Source organism: Cydia amplana, chromosome Z (assembly GCF_948474715.1).
Source record: "Cydia amplana chromosome Z, ilCydAmpl1.1, whole genome shotgun sequence".
Classification (NCBI taxonomy): Eukaryota; Metazoa; Arthropoda; class Insecta; order Lepidoptera; family Tortricidae; genus Cydia; species Cydia amplana.
The window spans coordinates 11,104,475-11,127,504 of NC_086096.1; the positions used below are offsets into that span (position 1 = coordinate 11,104,475).

Below are 23,030 nucleotides of genomic sequence, written 5' to 3' on the forward strand. Positions count from 1 at the left end.
TGGCTTCCTCGCGTTGTCCCGGAATTTGCCACGGCTCATGGGAGCCTGGGGCAGCTTGGCAGCTAATCCCAGGAACTGGCGTGGGCACTAGTTTTTACGAAAGCGACTGTCATCTGACCTTCCAACCCAGAGGGTAAACTAGGCCAGTATTGGGATTAGTCCGGTTTCCTCACGATGTTTTCCTTCTCCGAAAAGGGACTGGTAAATATCAAATGATATTTCGTGCATAAGTTCTGAAAAACTTATTGGTACGAGCCGGGGTTTGAACCCGCGACCTCTGGATTGCAAGTTGCATGCTCTTACCGCTAGACCACCAGCGATTTTTTAAGTACAATAAATAGGTTAGAAGTTATTTAAGAAAATAGCCAAAAAATTACCCCCTCTCCCCACTTTTATCTCCGAAATTACTGGGTCTAAAATTTTGGACTCGCACTTGGCCGGTATAGTTTTTTTTTCCAAATATAATATATACTATTTGAACTCCATTTGTATTCATATAAGAATATCATTACATTATTTGTAGGGATGGCAAAGATATCATTTCTTCTTGGCAGCTGCTGCCATGGAAGAAAAGCATCAACAAAGAAAAATTCAACGACGTGCCATAAGGGATACATGGAACCCTTTGGATATGCCCAACGAGGAGTTTCGGCACATATATAGAGTGCTCAAAGACTTGGCACTCTATGTGTGTGCCGAACTAGACGCCGACCTCAAACTCAACATGGCGACGGATTGCCGGCACATCTTAAAGTACTTAATTATGCCATTACTTACTTTCAAGAAACTGGTCAAAGCACACTTTCTCGAGTTGCAAAAGGGAAACCACCCCCTCACTTAAACTCCTAACTAGCTCATAGGAAATCAAATAAAATCAATAAAATAAAATCAATAATCTAAATCAAAGTTTAATTAATTACATACACGTACACTCATACACAAACAATTTATATATATTGTATACAGTCGCACACATCTTGCAACCTATTCTTAGTTAGCCGTATAGTGAAACAGACCGACCGGAAAGAAAAATATATAAATAAATAAATAAATAAAAAAAATATATATATATATGTTTATGTTATACGTATATCTATATATATATATAAGGGACCAGGCTGAAAATCAGCGCTGGATATATGCATGCCACATATCTAGCACGAGCTGAGACTGGTACCCATTGCCTATAACAATATGAAATTTAAATTAATGTTAGTTCCTACCTACTATGTTTAAGGTGTTTATTCTAATTGTAAGATTTCTAGTTGTAAGAATGTAAGATTTCTAGTTGTGGCAATAAACTGTTTTTTATCTTTTATCTTTATCTTTAATTAAAGATATAATGTTGCACTGAGGACGTCACTTTCTGAGAACGCCACTTTCTGAGGACGTCACATTCGGAGTTCGTCACTTTTTTAGCATAGGTACGATTTAACAGTATAAAATACCAGCACGAAAGATGTATGTAATGCCAGCAACCAGATTATCTGTTCGACATACGGTCGCTTTTATATCCTACATACCAACACCAATCTCTGTTTGCCTTACGCCTGACTGGTAGAGAATTCCATTTGGCAAAACGTCCTATGTTTCGTGCAATAAAGTGAAAATAGAGAGATTAATAATAATAAAAAAACAATCTAATTATGTTTAAATCAGAGTATTTAATTCAGAATACTTAAAAACTACAAGCACCAAAACATTTAGCCACAGATTGGAGTAAGGCCGGAAACAGCTTCGATTCCATACACATAAGGGCGCGTGTACACGGTGCCGCCTCCGCGCCGCCGCCGCACTTTCGCGCTATGTACACGAGACGCGTAAAACCCGCGGCGGCGGACTATACTTGTCTCGTGTACATAGCGCGAAGGTGCAGCGGCGGCGCAGTGGCGGCGCGGCAGCGGGCTTTACGCGTCTCGTGTAAATAGCGCGAAGGTGCGGCGGCGGCGCGGCAGCAGCGCGGAGGCGGGACCGTGTACACGCGCCCTAAATGTTTCGCACAGTAGAAACTATGATTTTATCATACGCCGCTGTGATTAGCTCGTGAAGGTATCACGGCAAGCTCGCTGACACCAGTTGAAGGTCATTGCAACATATTTACATTTAAACGGACTGTCGCTCCTTTTGTGACAACATATTCTTCAGCATACCGCGTCTTCTGTCATGTCTCCATAAACTCTAACGTCTTTTTTATCTGCGTATAAAATCAGCTCTTGCAGTTTTTTTTTTCAGACAATATTTCCTCTCATGTCACCTGTGGAGAATAGGCGTCCAAGGATTTTTTCTTCATAGCGTTGCCGAATTTCAGAATATATGTTCAGCCATCAATCACTTCTGCGTATGGAGTGATCCATACTCTCATAGTTCTCATGTTCTGCATATATTTAATGCAATTTATTTGTTTGTTTTCTTCCTATAGGTATATGTTACGCAATGAATTTTTAAATTAATATTACATTGTACTTTTAGCCTGACTGACAATGAAAATCTATCATGTCGCCGATTTGACATCGCTGATTTTTTTTCTATAGATGGTCAACCAAACCTTGTCAGTAGAAAAAGGCGCGAAATTCAAATTTTCTATGGGACGATATCCCTTCGCGCCTACATTTTTCAAATTTGCCAACTTTTTCTACTGTCAAGATCTGGTTGACCAAGTATAACACTTGCACTGCGTGGGCTATCAATATCGCTGCAGACTTTACGAGTAGCAAGGACCTAGGACCGCCTTAGATTGCGATGGACAGTCTTTGCATCAGGAAAAATCCGGAGCGGGGGTCAAGGCTCCTTTCAAACAGGCGAGGTCCCAGCTCCCGGAGCATCCCGAAGTCTCGACACCGAGGGAGACGAATAAATACCCGCTCAGCGCCGAGTATTTATCTTTTTAGGGTTTCAGGAAAAACGGGACCCTATTACTAAGACTCCGCTGTCCGTCGGTCTGTCTGTCTATTTAGATGATATATTTCTGTTGCCAACAACAAATAATAAGTACTAACAACAAAATAAAATAAATATTTAAGTGGAGCTCCCATACAACAAACGTGATTTTGTTGCCGTTTTTTGCGTACCTAATGGTACGGAACCCTTCGTGCGCGAGTCCGACTCGCACTTGGCCGGTTTTTAAGAGACGCCGCATGCTCAGCAGCCGCTCCTGCCGACCGCATTGTACGACTAAGATGCGGGGCGGCAAAAGTACTGACGCACGTGGCGTCCCACAGTAAGCACTTACCTCTTTCCCACGGCACCAGGGTCTAGCCGTCAGGCCTTATGCCGTCCGATCGGCTAAAGCCTGGCGGCTCAAGCATACATGGGATATTAGGTAACTCTGACAATAAGGCTCTCCTAACGATGTCATTAAGAACATGGTGCCGTGGGAACCTCCCAGCGCAACGGCAGCAGCTCAAGACATGGTGGCCGTTGCTCCCCACAGTGGAACCGTAGATGCATTGGTGGGGTTGGCATACCCATGGCAACCTATTAGGCGGAGAGCAACGGCCACATGCATCGAGCAGTTGTCTTAGTAAGGTGGCTAAGTTTGGGGAGGGCCTACAATTTAGTTGATTTTGACAGATGGTTTGACGTATAAAATTCACCGTATTTGAGGTTAATAAGGTCTACTGTCCTTAAAATTTTGTATGAATTTACAAGCAAATATGAGCCTTCGTTAATTAAGTATTGCAGCCGGTTCTACCTTAATTCGATAATGTAGCTTATTTCAAAGACTATAAACTCTAAGTACTTAGAAATAAAGCTTCAAAAGCTTTAACCGTGGATAACTTTTAACTATCAACGTCACATGTGGATAAGTGGTGATAGGATGTCATTCGTTAAAATACGCTTTAAGTAAACTTGTTTAGAATTGATTTTTCAAAAGCTCAAACCACGGATGATTTTTATCAGTCAATGGCAAAAGTAGATAAGTGGTGGAATGTGATTAAGTAATCTATTCTTTAAAATAGGCCTTAAGTCATCGAGATTAAAATTGATTTTTCAAACGCTCAAATCATGTCACGCTATCGTTAGTCACTTGTACTTTATCCTCGCGTCTTTTTACCACATTTAATCACTTATCAGGTATTTCACATATCACGCAATAAATGATTAATGATTTGGTGACAAAGCATCATAGCCCTCCTGCACTCATGTTTTCTTAAGATATACAAACAATGAAGTTTAATTACCGCAATGGAACACAAAAACAAAACGTAATAATAAATTCCAGTAAAATAATATAGAAATAACAAACATTAACTGAAACTTCAATCGACAACTTTTTTTGTAAAAAAAATCTTTGTAAGATACGGTCCGAATTGCGGATACGTATCCTATTTGTCAACTATGGTAGAAATTCTTAAAAGTAAAATAATTAATTTTGCATGATGATCTGTGTACTTTTTGAGTTCGTTATTTAAATTGTACAATAAAATACCTAAAATATAGTATTTTATCAGTTTTTATCAAATCTTAAACTTTATTTTTATTTATTAATTAATAAGAATTCATACTCGTACGTGGTTTGGAGTCGGTCTGAAGTTTTTCGGGGGTCTATTATAAACTGTAAATATACTGTTGAATGTCGTTTTAACTTTTTTTTTGTGTTTCTTTTTGCTAACAGTGTGAAAGGGACAGAGATAATAGAACCCAAGTATTTCGAACTTTTATTAGACCCCGCATGTTAAAATGACATTTGACTATAAAGGTCACTTGAATGTCATTTTGTCTCACTCAGTGAGCAAAATCGCATTTTGCTCACTGTTTTTATGAATCAAAGTACCCTTGTTCGAGCTGCTGAGGTGAAAAATGTTGTACGAAATTACATTGCCAGCGGGCATCGCTAATACGCGTGCAACTCGATGTTTCGCAACCTATTATTATGAACGTAATGACAATATGATTGAGAAAAAGTTTTAATTCACTTACTTGGTTGTGTCGCTCTCTATTCGTCCACCCGGCACGCGGGTACACTATATGACTATTAGCAACGACGCAAAGAGGTATAGGAACGGCCAACTCGGTTTTAACAAAGCTGCGTTATCACACATACGCTCGCTTCTCAACTTCAGATGACAGTTTGCAAAGCCAGTATTATCTCCTTTGCAAAGCTTGATCATACCGACACGTATACATCGTAAGGATTGTTAGTATGGATGCCAAAAAAGTTACAATACGCTAAAATGATACAAATGTCGTAGCTTTATGTAACGCAGCGTTATCAAACAATAAATACCTACAGTATTCGGTATCAACCGTCTCATTAAGGTATCTGATCTGAACCAGGAGAAGGACCTATCGTGTTATAAATATAATATATTATATGGCCTAAGGCCTAACCCTTAAATGCATGACTTTTCCTTTCTGCCCGAAATTAATATATGTATCACATAATTGTTTGCCGATTCTAGGAAAAATAACTGCGAAATCAGTGTTAGAAGTTGAATTGGCTAAATCATATTTATGTAAATATGTAATTTTCAGTAATAGATATATGAAATTTTTTACTACCATTAGAAAGGTACACTATTTGTGATATACCTATGATAAAGTTTGTAAATATAAAATAATTACAAACCCCGAAAAATCTGCCCAAAATCACATACTAAAAATCATCAACTTCCAGGTTTTTCTAAGTTTTCCGACATTTCGTCTATAAACAAATGTAATTTTTATAAATTAAAATACTGCGTAAATTTATGTAATAATTCGGAAAGTTTATTAGTTTTACTATTGAAATAATATACAGGAACAAACAGAATTTGATTAACCATTAATCTGTGAGCTGTCTAATGCTTTGTAGACATTTGGCAACACTATGCATTTAAGGGTTAATGTAATATGTACTACATCCCCTGACCCCTGTGTTTATACATATAGGTACCTACACCTACTACACCTACATATGTATACCGAAGTCCTTAGTTAAAAAAAAGGACGGAAATGCCACTAATCTAATAGAAGCCGGTAAAAGAAAATTGTAATGTCCGAGAAGAAGTCAGATGATAATGACTAATAAACTTGATAATAAGTATACCCCAAAATATACATCCCAGTAGATAATGCTTATACCTGTGTCATGCACACTACGCAGTTCTGGGAGTTAGCCAGTCAGTTTAAATCTGGCGCCCCCATGAAAACAGGGCTAACCGTAAACGTTGCCGATTCCCGGGAGAGATTCGTCATTCAAAGAGTAATTGCGCGGGTGTCCGCCCTTTGAAGCCTGCTGTGTGTGTCCCTCGGCCCGTGAGCTTCAAAGTACACCTCGGTGCGTTCGAAAATGAGCCAACCACACAACTCAGCTTTAACTGCATAACAGCATATACGTAGCATGTACTCGTACTTATTCAAATTGCAATTGCGCCAAGAGTGAGAGCTCCATGTTTGAACTTGAATATATATGTTCGAGATCGGAGCTGGAGTAAAATTTCGCTCATATTGCGATATAAATACACGCCGAGTAAAAACTTTCAAGGTAACGGGTGGCTTTTTTGTGGGAATTACAAGATTCGACATATGACTTAACGATATAATTGAAAAAAAAAAACGTTACCTCCCTAGGGATTCATTTTTCCATTTAGTATCGTTAAACTTGCGTGGAGCAAAGAGTAATGAAAATTATGAAAAATAATTAACAATTACAAGTGCTATTCATTAACTTAAATATCACTCTTCTTTTACTCACCCGCTACTTCAAGAAGGTAATTGGAACTGCATTCTCTCCAATATCTGAAATAAAAGACAGAAGGTATAGATACAATTAACTAGATATATTTAAACTAGATTTTTCTTTATTTTCGCCTGCATTTTACAAATTTTTAAAACAAGTTTCTTGATTATCTGTTAGCTTTCCATGACGTGCTTATGTATAGTTTGTAGATAAGTAGGTAAAGTAAAATGTATTGTTTTGTAATGCAGCTCGCAAAGCACCTAAAGGAATGGTGCTGGCTTAGAGACGTACGAGCCATTTCCATTCATGGCAGCTAAATGTCGCAAGCAGGAAACCGCGGGCCATGTATGGCCGTATGGCGCACTAACAATTTACAACAAACATATTTTTCTATAAACATGTTGGCATTAATGTACGTAACTCCTTATGTAAAGCGATAAGCTATATTATTATGGTAAGTTTACTATTTTTATAAAATCTGTAGGTCTATCTATAAACGATTGTCAGTTGGCTAGGCCAGGTACACTTTTAACTCGGAATAATAAACCAACAGGAACCGCCATTAACAGGCGTTCCCCTCTGCCAAAAGTCGGCGGCCGCCGGTCAAGGAGGTTATATAAAACTAGTTGCCATACGTCATACGCCATTCAGCAAACGTCAGTCTAAGTGGAATGTTAGGAGCAGAAAATGCCGAATTGTAGCGTTTTCTCCTGTAAAAACCGATCGGACACATCTAGCGTACTTAAAGAACACGTTTCTTTTCATATGTAAGTACTATTACATGTAAATATTATCAAATAGTCCACTAATTTAGCAAAAAACTAAAAAACATTGTCAGTCTGAAAGTGATACCACTTCATGGTACTAGATCTAATTTAGGGTAATATTTAAAGAAGACTTTCTAAATATTCATTAGGTATACCTAACTTCTAATTTGCGTTGCTTATTATTATATAATTTATATAACAAATTATTTTTCTATAACACCTTATTTTTATATCAACATAATCCATTCAAAGAAATAAATAGTATAAATCATAAGTAACGTGATATTACCGATCTGGTCATTGTGCTAGTTTCCGTCCATGCTCTAGTCTCTAGTTTTCGTCCACATGACAAAATAAATAAAAAATAGCAAATTAAATATCAAATATGTTATTTGCTGATTAGCAAATAACATATTTGATATTTAATTTGCTACTTGCCAAATACATTTTTTATGTAGATAGATACTCGTATATTGTCTCGACATTAAGGATTGCTTTAAGTCCAAATTTTTGCAGCAATGTAGATTTATATTCAATTTCTTCAAGTGGACGAAAACTAACGCACCTACCCTACTACTGTTTGAAAATTCATTTTTCTCTTAGTTGCTATCGTATATTTTTTATTTTACATGTCCAATATTTGTATTGTATTTTATTTATTTTAAGGTATTTACTGCCGTCATTTTCCATAAATAGGCACTTTTAATTTATTACTCTGGTATCACTCTACCATAGTTAGCGATGGGACACCATAAAAACCAATATCGATAAAATCTATATGAACATTATAAATATATTGTTATTTTGATTTATTTTTTATAGATTTCCAAAAGATGCAATAAATTTTAAACATAAGTAGTTTTCAGCTTACCAAGCCATCGAAAACCTAAAAAATATTGCAATATCAGTCGCGTTTTAAAGTTCTAAGAACTGCATAAGTAAGTTTGTAATTCCATATAAATATATGCTATTACAAAGTTACTGTTGCAGTTCCTACAAATAGTAGGTAAAGTAAAGGTACACTACGATGATAACCGACTTGGTTTCACATTAGCATTACATCTCAAAACTTTTTTGTAGTAGAAGCGTTGCGAGACTTGCACCTTTTTAGGGTTCCGTACCAAAAGGGTAAAAACGGGATCCTATTACTAAGACTCCGCTGTCCGTCCGTCCGTCCGTCCGTCTGTTACCAGGCTGTATCTCACGAACCGTGATAGCTAGACAGTTGAAATTTTCACAGATGATGTATTTCTGTTGCCGCTATAACAACAAATACTAAAAGCAGAATAAAATAAAGATTTAAGTGGGGCTCCCATACAACAAACGTGATTTTTGACCGAAGTTAAGCAACGTCGGGCGGGGTCAGTACTTGGATGGGTGACCGTTTTTTGCTTGTTTTGCTCTATTTTTTGTTGATGGTGCCCCCGTGCGCGGAGGGTTCCCCGTGCGCGAGTCCGACTCGCACTTGGCCGGTTTTCACATGTAATGTTTTTGATGGTTATAATTGACTAAAGCAGACAGTTAAAATTCAGTCAATAAAATATCGACAATATTATCGACAAGTCCCTCGCACTTTTACGTTTACTTAAAACTGACATCATCTCGTTCACGGACAGGGTTGTCTGTGTTTGTTCTTGTATTTGTGTGAATATAGTTTATGCTAGTGTTTGATAATTTTGTCGTGTGCGTGTGTAGCGACGCATGCAAAAAATGCATTAGTGTTTACATTATTTGTGTGCGTTCCTCGCCCCCCGCGCCGAAAACGGCAGAATTTTTCACATAGAAATTAGTGCGTGTCACCACTCCATATTGGATTATTCCTCCGAGACTTTTAACGACAAACTAGTGGTACATTTTTTTTAAGCAAACTGGTGGTAGCTACTATTTTATACTTTTTAATTTCGGAGTTGGGCGGGTTTTGATTAACATTCTTATAGATAGGGTCAATCAAATCTTGTCAGTAGAAAAAGGAGCGAAATTCAAATTTTCTATGGGACAATTGATATCCCTTCGCGCCTACATTTCTCAAATTTACCGCCCTTTTCTACTGACAAGATCTGCTTGACATCTATATTTACATTTCTTTGAAGGAACAAAGACAATGCGTAGGCACAGCTATCAAACTTACTAACACTATTCCATTTAATGAATAAGATTCCTACTACTACTGTGTACCTATGATCTATCATTAAAACCGGCCAAGTGCGAGTCAGACTCGCGCACGGAGAGTTCCGCACCATCAACAAAAAATAGAGCAAAACAAGCAAAAAAACGGTCACCCATCCAAGTACTGACCCCGCCCGACGTTGCTTAACTTCGGTCAAAAATCACGTTTGTTGTATGGGAGCCCCACTTAAATCTTTATTTTATTCTGTTTTTAGTATTTGTTGTTATAGCGGCAACAGAAATACATCATCTGTGAAAATTTCAACTGTCTAGCTATCACGGTTCGTGAGATACAGCCTGGTGACAGACGGACGGACGGACGGACGGACGGACAGCGAAGTCTTAGTAATAGGGTCCCGTTTTTTACCCTTTGGGTACGGAACCCTAAAAATTATCATTAGGCAACAAGTATTGTATTTTCTACACCACCACCAAACTAGAAAGTTTGTTTAACCCTTAAGCCATTTAATACTTATCTCTAGACTCTATAGTCATTCCATTTCGAATCGTAATTCTTATTGTGAGATGCGTAAGTATGTTGCCGCTATGGACTTAAAAAGAGTTAAAATTGGTATTTGAGTAAGCCTAGTTCGGTTAGGTACACTATGTTCTGCGGGAATTCGTTTATTCCGCCCTAGGAACTCTTCAAACTTACCAAATGTCAAAATCTGATAAAATGAAAATTAACAAAAAAAAAGCGGCCATGTGCGAGTCGGACTCGCCCATGAAAGGTTCCGTCTTTAGTAGGGGATTTATGACGTATTAAAAAAAAACTACTTACTAGATCTCGTTCAAACCAATTTTCGGTGGAAGTTTGCATGGTAATGTACAACATATATATTTTTTAGTTTTATCATTGTTTACCACTTTGGAAGTGTCTCATGCGCAAATTATTCAGTTTAGAAAAAAATGATATTAGAAACCTCAATATCATTTTTGAAGACCTATCCATAGATACCCCACACGTATGGGTTAGATGAAAAAAAAATTTTTTTGAGTTTCAGTTCTATGGGGAACCCCCAAAATTTATTGTTTTTAGGGTTCCGTAGCCAACTGGCAAAAAACGGAACCCTTATAGATTCGTCATGTCTGTCTGTCTGTCCGTCCGTATGTCACAGCCACTTTTCTCCGAAACTATAAGAACTATACTGTTGAAACTTGGTAAGTAGATGTATTCTGTGAACCGCATTAAGATTTTCACACAAAAATAGAAAAAAAAACAATAAATTTTTGGGGTTCCCCATACTTCGAACTGAAACTAAAAAAATTTTTTTTCATCAAACCCATACGTGTGGGGTATCTATGGATAGGTCTTCAAAAATGATATTGAGGTTTCTAATATCATTTTTTTCTAAACTGAATAGTTTGCGCGAGAGACACTTCCAAAGTGGTAAAATGTGTCCCCCCCCCCCCCCTGTAACTTCTAAAATAAGAGAATGATAAAACTAAAAAAAATATATGATGTACATTACCATGTAAACTTTCACCGAAAATTGGTTTGAACGAGATCTAGTAAGTAGTTTTTTTTTATACGTCTTAAATCTCCTAAATACGGAACCCTTCATGGGCGAGTCCGACTCGCACTTGGCCGCTTTTTTTTTCTATTTTTGTGTGAAAATCTTAATGCAGTTCACAGAATACATCTACTTACTAGGTTTCAACAGTATAGTTCTTATAGTTTCAGAAAAAAGTAGCTGTGACATACGGACGGACGGACAGACAGACAGACATGACGAATCCATAAGGGTTCCGTTTTTTGCCATTCGGCTACGGAACCCTAAAAAGCAGCCAAAAATAACCTTTTTTTTTATAAATAAGGTTGACTGGTAGAGAATGCTTTTGGCATTAAGTCCGCTTTTTGTACGATAAGTTTTTCTTTTGTGCAATAAAGATTAAATAAATAAATAAATGCTTTGTTTACATTACTAAAGAAAAAGGATTGTAGGGTTTATATCAAAAGGTTAACCTCATAAGGGTTTTCTGCATTTATTTAACTTGCCCAATTTTAAGCAAAGAAACGATGAAAAAAGAAATGATCACAGAAATAGTGCTAATGCCCTATTACAGCGGTCGGCAACCTGCGGCCCGCGGGCCGCATGCGGCCCGTGAACCTGTCATTTGCGGCCCGCGAGCCTCCCTGGCAATTTTGTATGTAATATTGACAAAGGACAATGTTTGATAAAGTCATAAACTACTATGTGGCCCTTGGCTGCTAAAAGGTTGCCGACCGCTGCCCTATTACATAGGTACTAGCTACTTTCAAACAAACACAGTAAAATAATGTTACGTAAATTAAACTATGTAGTATTGTCAAAGACGTCGTGGTAGTAATTTCGTAGCTAAGTAATATGTATTCATTGTTGTTGACGCTGTTTGACTTTTTTTAAGTTAAAAATCATTAAGCCTGGGTATCATCTCGTATGCCACAGGAGTCCTCTTTTCTCGTCCTTTCCTTACTGGACGGATTTAGAACTTGTATTCTAGGTAATTATAACTTATAAGTTATACCTTTAAGGCTCCGTTAACGATTTTAGGGCCAAAATGTAAAATTGATAGATTTAGTCGTTGAAATTGTACTCCTTTTGTTACGTAATATCTAAATAACAAGTATTAGTTTCTATTAACACGTCTTCTCATCTTGCCTTTTAATAATCAGGTCCCAAGCGTGCGTCACCGGAAATATATGACGAGAAGGGGCAGTTTTTAAAAATTCATCAAAAAATTATAGTTATAAATTATAAAAAATGATGTATAAGAACATTTTCAGGAAATGTTGTAGATTGTTTAAGTATCAAAATTACGTTGAAATTAAGTCGATTTTCACGAAAAATGTTCACTTGTTTTGAAGTAATTTCTGGTGAAAATTGATTTCGTCTAACTTTCATTTACTCTTGTCAATATCATATAACAAAAATGTAGTCTATGAAAGTTGGAGTACAGGATATGTGTAATACAAAATTACCATTTTTAGCAGTCACAAATAAGATCGACTAAATCAGTGCTTTACGCGCATTTACCTAAACGTCCATCAGAAAAAAAATCATTACTAATTTAGTGAGTCAGTTTTCAAAAAAATGATCTGTACAAATGCAAGATAAGAAGACGTGCTAATAGATACCAGTACTTGTTGTTTCTATTACGTAACAAAAGGTGGACAATTTCATCGACTCAATCTATCAATTTTACATTTTTGCGACTAAAATCGATACCGGCCTCTTAAGAAGAAAAGTAAATTATTCCCGAGTAGGCACAATCGAATCGAAATTCTCAAATCAATAAAATGTTTCTTTGACCATTACGATAATTTATTTTATAATTATCTATTTAACCTGGCAATTAAATACCAACCCGGGTCCTAAAACCTACCTATTCATATAAATAAATAGGTACATTAACTTTATGTCGACATTACATTAGGTAACCATAGGTAACTACCAATAGCCTGCGTGACACTGACGGAAGGTTAATATTTATTATTTAACTAATCGTGGACAGCATCCAGCGTGATAGCCGATAGCGACATCCCGGATGTACTTATACTTCAAAATAAAATATAATTCAATACCTAGTGAAATAAATACTGGCCTCCCTTTAGTACGTTTTTACCTAATTTTAACGGCTCCTCCATCATGTAATTTTAAGCAACTATAGCGCTGGATGGAGTATAGATAGTGACGTGGGGGAACGATGGAACCTCACAGCTACGGGGATAGAATAAATATGTATATTAATAGCGGAAAGACAAAATTAAATAAGATACAAAATAGCGCAAAATATCGTTTTAATAGCGCCATCTGATGGTCAGTGGGGTACAATGTACATGCATAAAATTTCAATTTCATAATGTTTGTTAAATGACACGTTCTATTTTTTTTAGATTTAAGTAGTTTTTAAGTTGTATAGGTTATTTATTAATTATATTTTATTTATAGGTGTGTCATGTTATATTTTATACATATTAACCTTTTGGACGCCAATATGACCGATATATCCGCATCGTAGGTTCTACGCCAAAGACCGATTAATCGGTCACAGACCACAGAGCAACTTCGACCTACGTGCATATACATAAAACTTCAAATTCAGTTTTGACACTTTAATGATGTGGCGTCTGAGTGACAGCTTTTGTGTTTGTCACGGCGTGGAAAAGGTTAAGTTTGTATGCAATAAATTCGTACTTAGGTATGTTCATTATGAATATACATATCTATATGCGAAATTTATATGTAAATGCGAAAGTAACTCTGCCTCTGTCTCTGTTATCTCTTCACGCTTAAACCGCTGAACCTTACATTTAGATGAAATTTCGTGCAGAGATCATTCCACGCGGACGAAGTCGCGAACAGAAGCTAGTTCATTATAAAACTTACACGTCATGCAAAAAAATGCATTTATTTTGTGAATAGAACAATTGTAAAAGCTATTTTCATTAACGATGTCGAGAACCATACGTGAGTAAATGTGGGTCCATTATTACCAAAAGCAAACAAGAAGTTATTGTCCTGTGCGTGGGTTGAGACGTTGGGAGAGACAATGTCCTCAGACAGTCACGGATTCGAGCTGTTTCGGACGGAGCGTTTAGTCGACTCGATGGGCCGAGAATCAGAACGGCAAACAAGTTATTAGGCAGCGGATTTTAAGCTGATAGAAAATATACTTTTTGCGGAATCCCGAAGAGGTTTTTTTTTTCTTAGCCTATGTGTGTCCCACTGTTGGGCAAAGGACTCTCCCCTGGTTCTCCATGACTCCCGATTCAGCGCTTTTTCCGGCCAGTTGTTAAGGAAGGCGTCAAAATCGTCCCGCCATCTCTGCCTCCCAAAGAAGTTAAATTCTAGTCTACGCTGATTAACTTTTTCGCCTAAGTATTTCAAAGGCAAGTATGGCTTTGGACTGGTTCATGCAGCTCATTAAGTATGTGTTTGAGGTACCTTTGTCGGCGAACTCTCGGGAATATGCAACCAAGTCACGAGCGACATCTGCACGACTTGCAGCGACTGTGTATGATATGAATTTGAAACATCCTTATTTTACACTAAATTCTGTTCTGCAGATATTGTCCCAGGGGAAATAAAGACAAATATAGGTAGGTACTTAGTTTTTTTAGCATTAGAAAGAACTTAGCAGCAGTAAGCTAGTGGGTCCAAATTGGGCACTTTTTGCGGTACCTACTTAAAATATGATCGGCTACGTAATCTGCTCGTACCCAGACAAGTCCCATGGCACACGTTCATAAAAGTGATCCTAAATTTCGAAAACAGAATTGGCCGAATGCACGAAAAAAACTATCACTTCCGGTGACAAAAAAAAAGTGAAATTATCGTCATCTTATACCTAGATGAGACTGTTGGCAATATATTATAGCAATTTCTATGTAGCTTCAGAAAACACTCGTTGTCTTTCCAGCCCTCAAATGGCCGGAAGTAAGTCTGTCGAGCATTTCAAAGTTACGTCATCAGTAGATGGGGATACCTTTGAAATGCTTCTTTGGGATACTTCCAAAATGTCATGGTGTTACTTAACTTTACTTATTATCTACGGCTTAAATCTGTGCTCGAGTCCCACCCACCACATAAACTAGGCAACAATAATCTGGTGACATACATATTATAAGTTATAAGTAAACAATCTAACTAATCGATATCTTATTGTTACTTGCCCTTGTTTAATGAAGTTTGTATTGTTTATATAACAATACGCATCGTTGGGTATTTAGACGTAGGTACTTAGTCGTTCTTGTATAGGTATGCAATCCCTGTTTCCGCTGAGGCATTAATATGCCATAGCGCTTTTCTCAAACAACTTAAACAAGAGTCATAAATATGTATACTTATATCAGTAGGTGTAGGTACCTACTGCTATATACATTTCTACCAAAAATATGCAAATTCAAGTTATTTTGATATTTTTAGGTACCTGTACCTACCAACAGTAACCGTGATTAACTAAGTATGCCTAGCAACTTCTGGCAGGTTCAATGTATTTTATTTTATCACTACCAGCAACAGTACCAGTGAGGCAAAACTAATTTTTGAAGAGCAATTGGTTAGCGTCAGAGATACCATAAACGTAAATTCTAAGACCATTTTTCTGTAAACGTGGCTGGGTAAAATTTATATTCCTATTGAACGGTAATACGAAATCAGCAATGTACCTACAGTAATTTCTACAATTAGGTCAGTAATCTATTATGAGTACTTATTATAGAATAAATAATACTATTTTTATCTTTTGTAGTGATTCGAAATATGGTTAGAAGTTCTAGAACTTTATATTAAATTTTTGAAGTGAAAACTTCTTTAGCGGCGCTGGGCACTTTTTGAGGTGGGGAAAAAATGATAAACTCGAGACAGCGTAAGGCGATCACGTAACCGTAAGGTTTAGATGGCCACTCATTTAGATGGCATTTAAATCAATAAAGAAAAACTCAATGACATAATTCAATAAAGCTACATCTTGATGAAATCGCTAATAAAAGTGAACTCTAGTACTGATGAATAAAACTCAAAATATATTTAGATGCGAGGTCTGCAAGGTAACTTTACAATTTCTATTCGAATTTTAAACAATTATCGCTACAAATTTGAATTTCGAATTTTAAACAAGCTCACCAGCAACCAGCGACCAGCAATTTCGGAACTAAAGTTTTTCAATAGAAAGGAGGATGTATCAATTATACATAGTGCTGCAGACATTTTGGACTAGTCATTGAGTTTTCACTTCTGTCGGTACTCCCGGAGTGCAACTCGTTGTTTTTTTTATGGAGAACCAACAATACTTAAGTGGGAATACTGGAAACGAGCGCGAGATATTTTAACAGTTGACAATTGGCATTATAAATTATAATACGTCAGTCAGGACAAGACGCGGTGGTGACGTGCCGCATATCTGTCCATCACTTAATTAAAGTAGGTACCCGCAGCATACATTTATGCTGTTGAGCACGTCCTTGTAACAGATACGGGCTCAGTTTCAAATGTTTCAATTGAGAGCTGCACGCGTTTAACATAAAATACATGCGTTAAACCAGACTCTAGTCAAACTGTAAATTATCAAATATGAACACAAAATAACAGAGTCGAATTTAATGCACGACGACTTTGTCAATTGACTATAGTGCTCTCAAACATATTGTCGACGTTTAACGTCAGTGTCGTCGCTAAAGTTATTTTAAAGTCCCGGCACGTGTTGCGCGGTTGTTGGGGTCCAAAACCGCCGGAAGGATGTCCTGTCCCTGTACCAAGCGCGAGCGTGCGTTAGCATAACTTGTAACGCTTGCCATGCAGTCGTCGCTAGCGCAACTGTCATATTTTGTTTTATAATATATTATTTATATATCAAAATTGGAACAAACGTCTAACAAGCTTGGAAACCCGAAAGCTGACAAACCGAACTTTATTTATAGGCCTGCGCTGTTGGTCCATCTGTATCTCATGTGCAAGCAAAAAAAAATATAAGTAATTTCGGCGATAAAGCAGCATATAAACAGCATATACATACGGAGCAGTTACGAAGAGAACTAACCACGATAAAGCTATACATCTTAAGTCTCAAACATTAACGACGTGGAAGTGGAAGCGCGTTTGCCGTCGACAATCTCCTTAACTATGGGAATGTAAACATATGGCGCATAATGGAGACAATCCAAGCGCACGCACGCCGCCGACCGCGGTGATGCCGGCATTTCTGTCGCAATGTTGAAAGATGCAGTAAAGAAACAAAAGAACCAATAATCTTGGAAAATGAGTGCGGCCTATACGTGCAGATCTATCTTGTGGCGGAGTTTGGGATGCGCAGAGGGAGGCGTTGTTTGATATCCGTGTCGTCAACACTGACGCTCATTCGTACCTCTCAGATAAGTATCGCCGTTATACGCGCCACCAGCATATGCATTATGCATCCGAGGCACACGCCACCGCTTTAAGTCCACTTCCAGGTTGCTTGGGTTTGACGATTGTGCCGCCCTTCCATTCATCGATTAAAATCGCTTTTCGACCGTAATTTTTTTTAATGTATTTGCCTATGTATTATTATTGAGATTTTCGTGCCAAAACTTTGCTTTGTGTTAATTTAAACTTGACCAATTTATAATTTTTTACAATTTAAATACCTCCATCCATTTGGTTAACAAAGTTATGTGTGAGAAGACTTACTTTAAGTAGAACAAAGTCACTATTTTAGATAACTGTGAGTAACTTATAAGTAAAATATTTGATAGCTCACGTGGGTAGGTATAGCAAAGCACACCAGCGTTCCCAGTTCGCCGAACCCACACTATGCCCGCTATGACGCGAGTATAATGTTTATGACCGCACATTTCTATAACGTCGGCTAGAAATGGTTAGTTATGAGTGTTACGACCGACAGTGAAAAGCGAGTGTGTGTGGGAAGAAAATTATCTATACCTACCTAGGTAATATGATGTTCTGCGTTCAGCTCAAACTGGTCTAATCATCTAATGAGCCTAACCTATCGATGTAGACCACGCGCGGCTTCATCGAAAGGCGAGGCCTGTAAAACTGTACGTAGGCACGTCACAGGCGGTCGGTAGCGATATCTAGTGGTATCAGTTACAGCGTGAATTCTTTCTCATAATAGTCATAATGCATTATCGCTGCGTGTTATTGGTCCTACAGTATGAAGTAGTAAGTAGGACATGCATGTTAGTAGTTCTCGGTATTTCAGCAGCTCTAAACGTCATAATACCTACCTACCTACCTACTTGGCGCCGTAGGAGATAAGTACTTACCTAATTTTTCCGATTGTCTCGGAGGGCAAGGTTTAGTGTTTACCTTTTTAGGCACCTAGGTACCTACCATAAAACAGTATAAATATATATAGAGTGATTTTGAATTACCTAATAAAATCACTTGAAAAATAATCTAAAGGTGACAGTCCATTTCCAACCGCAGCTGCACTACTGTTCATTTTACTATGGAAATAGACAGTAACAGCGACGCGTTCAGTACCAGTAGTGCAGCTGCGGTCAGAAATGGAATGTTACCCTAAATGGATTATTAAATTTATCCTTACATATACCTATTATAGTTTTTGTACTAGTACCGGTTAAACCGTTTCAATATTATTACTCACTTTTAAGGCAGTTTACTAAAACACTAATCGACTTAATAATTATTTATTAAATCACTCTATATTTAATATTATACTATTTATACTGTTAGTATTTAACTCTAACAAAATTTTGGTGGTAACTACTGGGAATAAATTATTTTTCCCAGTAGTTACCAGTGGTAAAAGGTTGAAAAAAAATTCCCAGTAGTTACCACTGGTAAGAACTTGGTGGTAACTAGTGGGAATAACCCGGCACTTCTTGTTCGCTTAGCCTGCTAGACCCTTTATAATTATAACAATAGGTACACATTTGATTGGTTTCCAATGTACGAACAACTTTAACGTTGACAATGGCCTGTCAATTATGATTTTTTGATAATAATTTATCGAAGTCGTGTTTTATAAATTATTTTACATATTGTATTTAATATTATTTAAGGATTGCGATTACGAGTTTAGGATCTCATTATGAAAAAACTACTAACATTGCTCCAACTTCACTGGAACCAAATTTATTACATACTTAGGTAATTATTCTGTCTTCGGGCCGATATATCGATATCTAAAGATCCTTACACCAACCAAACCCCCGGATTAGTAACTATTTTGGTGACAGAACTCTAAGGAAAAGACTTCCGTATTACCTGCATAGTCTACCCGAGAACATTCGGCATGAGCCAAATAAGAAAAAGTTCAAAAGCGCCTTGAAAACTGTACATACTGCAAACACTAAAAGTGACAATTGCACATGTGCAAGTGTTTAAACCTAAGTGCATGTTTAAATTCAATAATAGTTTAAAAATAGTACTTTCTTAAAAATATGTGTATAAAGAGACTCTTACCTGAAGGCAGGCAAACCGTAAATAGTTTTGCAGGAACTTGTCTAGTTATAAGCTTTGTACTGTAGATTAGTAATAATAAATCAATCAATTCACCGCCAATCAATCACCGTCAATTCGACTTTAGCATTAAGTTTTCATCCTTTGCCGTAAAAAACATCCTCCGGTTGTAACGCTTACTGGAAATAAATATTTTATTTATTTATTTAAATAATAAATAAGACTGTAAAATTACTCTAAACACATCTTATTAATACATTCTAAATTTAAGCCCTTACAATTTGATCTTTATTTACAAATGACAGCAATCATTAGTTAAGCAAGCTTTAAGCTTAGCTATATGTACCTACGTAACTACATATTTAATCAGCGTGTAGGTAATAATATGTAACATCAAACGATATTATATTCCTGCGCTTCCATATTACGCTAAAGTATACAAGCCTGCGAGAAAACTAGCTGGGAACGGGTCCACCCACGAGCACGAGGCGCTGCCCACCGCACCGACACAGAGCCTCCGTTCCTTTCACAACATTGCCACACCGAGCGCGGAGCACGCCCTGTGGACTCCAGGCTCTTACACGCAACAACCCACTGACAGATCTCATATAAATGCCACCTGCTATGAGACTATATTATAATATCGGGGAGACCGAGCTTTGCTCGGAAAACATAATAAAAACTCATAAATGCGCGTTTCCCCAGAGATAAGACCTAGCTAGATTCACTTTTCGCCCCCGAAAACCCCCATGTAGCAAATTTAATCGAAATCAGAAAATATAATTTAAAAAAAATACAATAATTGCTCGTTTAAAGGTATATATAATATATTATTTAGAACATTCTATGTAGGCTCACTTGAAAAAAATAGATGTTGTCAATTATATTTACATACCCCTACTACCTACCTATAGGTACAGAGTTACCCTTTATAACTTCTAAAGGCACAGTGACATGCACTTAAAATCCACCAGTTAGTGTATAAAAATCACGACCTACATTTCATGCTGCTCTAGACTAAAGGATGCCATTTTTGCCATTAAGTACCTACCTCTACAACAAACAGTCAACATCCATTTTTATCCCTCACAAATTAATGGTTTAATATCGTCGATGCTCGGAACTAATCAGAGACGAGCGAACTGTCCTGTCCTGTAGATAAATTTATTCTTCGAATCGAATACGAAGTCCCATACAAAAGCGAAGTATATCATTATTTGTAGTTTGGACATCTCGGATACCGATGGCGTAGAAGTAAAAATAGAATACCCGACATCAAATATAATGGCAGCCACCAAACATACTCAAAAATACCTGAACACGCTTTAACGTATTGATGCTGATTGTACAGTCGCCAGCAGATAGGTAGTTACAGAGTGGTTTTACTTTTTGGGTCAGTGAGGGCAGCTACCAGATTCCGTGCTACGCGAAAATGGTCTCGGAGATCAATGGAGACCTTCCCTGGATTTTAAATTAATGATGATTGGAGTTTACAGATATGTATTTGAAAAAACAGACAGGATGCGAAAAAAAGGTTATTTAAAAAAATATATTTTTTTTAGTTGGGGATGTGGCCAAACAGGGAATGTGGATGAAACGGGAATGTGAACCAAGTGAACCTATTGGATCTTTAACTTAAACATATTGACTCGTTGGACATTTTGGCCCTTAGACATATTGACACCTTGAGCATATTGACTCCTTGGACATGTTGACCCCTTAGACGTTTTGACTCCTTGGATGTTTTGACTTTGACCCTTGGACCTGTTGACTCCTTGGACGTTTTGACCCTTGGACATTTTGACACCTTGGACATATTGACTCATTGGATGTTTTGACCCTTTTTATAGTTTTTCGTAAATAAGTCTTAAAGGGTGGCCCGTAGCAAAATATGTTCTATGACATAAGTAATCTACATAAAATTTTCTACAATAAAGATTCATAGTACACTTTTTTGCTAGGATCAATGATGATATTGATGATGAATTGTAGAAGAGAGTTAAATTGGAATGTAAAAAGCATACCTACTATGTTTTTGATTTAATCAAAACTATTTCACCTATTGCACTCTGTAATAGATAGCCAATAAATAAGTTGACTTCCGGATGAAGATTTAAAATAAAATTATCATTGTTATTAAAATATTGTTTCTGCTCTCTACAAGTCTACATTCTTTCAATTACAGAGGTAAGACTTGTTTCAATAATAGAGGTAATGAGAAGAGCTAAAATAACGGATTTTTTTTAGCACAGTGTCAATTATAGAGGTCTTAGTTGTAATGTGGTCAATTACAGAGGCAAAATTCCGAAAAGCTATTAAATCTAAATTGCAATTATAGAGGTTCCAAAATTTCAATTATAGAGGCCTTTTGGTCTCAAGGGACCGGGACCGGACCTTTGGTTGCAATTATTGAGGTTTTGCATTTATCCAGGTGTCAATTAACCAGGTTTCACTGTATTACACTCGTTACTTAACAGTATTTAGCTGCAATGATGTAACCCGATATCGCGGTTAGCATTGTTTGTTGACAGATACGTAGGTACTTATCTGGTAGAGGTTTATCATAAAAAAGCAAGCGGTCACAATCAAGTTAGAGTTTGCGTTGCGTAAGGCCATCACGGGGAATCAATGTAATAATACCAAATGGAGCACAGCAATAGATTTGAACTCAACATTTTTGTTTTAAGTAGAAAAAAAAACAAATCCGGTAAAAAAAACAAAGTAAAAAAAAACCTGTACACTAGAAATTTTAAACATATATATGTATATAGGTACTGAGTATGCGCCAACGACCCACTTCATTAGAAAACTACTTATAGAAGATACAAATCAAAACCAAATTAAACCAATGCAATGCAAATATGATTTGTTCTCTTATTAATACACATGCATTAAATTAATAGGTACTACATATTTGCTCATTATAGTTTTGTGTAGAATTCCCATATCTTCTTAGCGTTCATTCTTTCTATATAAATACATAAGTATTGTGAGACAATTTTTCTCCGATTTATCCATTGCCAGAATTACTGTCATCCTGCTTTTCAGTAGGATGTGGTCGAATCGAGTTAAATATATGTACTTGCATAATAATTAATTGGAAGGAGGAATAATTGGTTCAGTCAGTTCGGACCGAGCCGCGAATGTTCCTGGCGTTTTGACAGCTTGATCTCACAGTTCGTTGGCTAACAAACGCTGTTTTATAATTGTGGGTAGGCATTTCAATTCAACCGTGCACGAAACAATGCTCAGCCTAGTATAACATAATGATATTAATGATTTACACACTGAATTACCTAATGATAATCATAACAAAAGGCTTTGCATGATAATTGAGTGTTAGGTTAGCTCCTCCAAAAATTTGCATAAGAACATATGAACGAACAAAACTTATCTTTTGAATTGTTAGTCAGTTGCTTAAGCAAATAAAATTAGGTACCTATTTTTTGTGTTATTTTTTATATTATATGTGATATATTCCTTTGGCTAAATAACGTAAACTGATAGTTTTGCTTCTGCGACTGGACT

General features: G+C 36.9%; 1 protein-coding gene across 1 annotated transcript in view; it reads right to left on the reverse strand.

Annotated features, from left to right (window-relative positions):
- The window catches only part of LOC134661324 (amyloid beta A4 precursor protein-binding family B member 1-interacting protein), a 90,089-nt gene that overhangs the window by 48,518 nt on the left and 18,541 nt on the right, over nt 1-23,030 (reverse strand). The window contains exon 2 of the mRNA XM_063517336.1: nt 6,677-6,720. The gene's annotated coding sequence lies outside the window, so the exon portion shown is untranslated. The remainder of the gene's footprint in view (nt 1-6,676; nt 6,721-23,030) is intronic.